Consider the following 2,053-nt stretch of genomic DNA (forward strand, 5'->3'; position numbering starts at 1 on the left):
GTAAACATGTGAGAAAGTGCCTAGCATGTAAAGGCCCTTTCTTGCTTTCTTGTTTTGTTGCTCCCAGGTTTATTGAAAACATTACAGAACAGATACAAATGGCTCCACACGGTGTTTTGAAATTCACCCCAACTGTAGGCTGAGTAATCTTGTAGTTTGGTGAATTAAAAAAAGAAAGAAAAAGAAAAGAAGACGACAAGACTGCTCCTAGGTATGGTGGAAGAGAAAGCCTATTGTAGATAAAAGGAAGAGTCGAGCCAGGGGCAGAGACATCTGGGAAAGTCCAGAGTAAACATGACCAGACTGAGCTGGGCCTTGTCGGAAGATGAGGGAAAGGGAGAGAGAAGGGGGAGAAGGAACCAGGAGCACCAGCCGGAAGGCACCAAAAAGGTGGGCACCCAAAATGGCTGGGTTATATAGGGGAGAAGAGTCCAGCAACCTGGGCTTGAGGGTTCAGGGTAGGGGGCAGGGTATACCAGACAGGAAGGCCTTGTTAGGGACTGGGGACTGCAGGGAGAACTTGGCAGCATCTGCTTTGATATGTTAAATAGGCACCTCTTGCCTTTTGTCCCAAGTTTAAAACCTAATAGTCAAGAGAGACAGTTTTAATCCCACCAGGTAAGAGGTAACCAATACTACAATTTTTTGAGCCAAATTTGAAGTCAGCTTTATCAAATACTGCCCAGGATGTGGACACTGGCCAGGTCCACACCCAGGATTCCCAGAGAATGGCACCAAATTACATTAGTCAGAAGCTTATAAAAGCAAAACGTATAAGGATACTCTCCCTCTCCCCCACCTTCATTCTATTGGGGTCAAACATACTTCCTGCCTACATACCTCCCACCTATGTGTGATAAGGCACATTCTGTGCAATGAAGCTTGTTTACAGAAGCAAAATATGAGGCTTGTTATCTTATAGGAATAACAGCCCACAACATTCCAGGAAGCTATCTGTCCTTGGGCAAGTGCAGCTTACAGGTTAGAGGCATTTTTGTTTTATAGATCTCTTAAGCACATTAATTTAAACCTAACCCAAAAAAAAAAAGATTAAAAAGCTGGGTGGTGGTGGCGCATGCCTTTAATCCCAGCACTTGGGAGGCAGAGGCAGGCGGATTTCTGAGTTCGAGGCCAGCCTGATCTACAGAGTGAGTTCCAGGACAGCCAGGGCTACACAGAGAAACCCTGTCTCGGAAAACAACAACAAAAACAAAAAAAATTAAACTTAAAACATAATTTTAGCCATCACAATAGTCCAGGATCCGGGGAAGTCAGGATAGAAACAGTAGCTTGAAGCAGAAACTGTGAGGGTGAGGGACACTGCTTGCTGCTTCATTCACAAGTTCATGCTTAACTAGCCTTCTTATTAGCTTAGAGAATGTTGTCGCCCACAGTGGGCTGAGCCAAGCTACATCAATTATCAAGACAATTCCCCACAGAAGTGCCTCCAGGCCAATCTGATCTACATAACACACTGATTGAGATTCCCTCCTAAGCTGGCCTGCTGGCTCACATTGACACAGATTTATCTTAATTTAAAATTTATTTGTTTGTTCATTTGAGATATGGCTTCACTATGTTGCCTTGCCTGATCTGGAATTCTCTCTGCAAAACAGGTTACACTTGAACTCAGAAATCTGCCTACCTCTGCCTTCTGAATGCTGGGATTAGAAGTATTCGTTACCATACCTGGCCTATTATTTTTATTTTATTTTTAAGTGTGTGTGTGTGTGTGTTTTGTGTGTGTGTGTGTCTGTGTGGAAGAATGTGAGTGCAAGTGCCCACAGAATCCAGAATAAGGCCCAAATCCCTAGAGTTGGAGTTACAGGTAGTTTTGAGCTGCCAGATCCAAGTGCCTGGAACTGAACCCGGCATCTCTGCAAGAACAGTAAGTGAAAGGATTTCCACAGTGCAGCTTGGGACAGATCACAGCAGGCCAAGATGGTTCCACGAGGGGAGGTTTATTAAGAGAGTGGGAGAGCAAGAGGAGAGAGAGAGAGAAGTAGAGAGGAGTAGAGGCCGGCCATGACCACGTGGAGAGAGGGGGAAGAGA

The sequence above is a fragment of the Grammomys surdaster genome, unplaced genomic scaffold, assembly GCF_004785775.1.
Source record: "Grammomys surdaster isolate TR1022 unplaced genomic scaffold, NIH_TR_1.0 126660, whole genome shotgun sequence".
NCBI classification, from domain to species: domain Eukaryota; kingdom Metazoa; phylum Chordata; class Mammalia; order Rodentia; family Muridae; genus Grammomys; species Grammomys surdaster.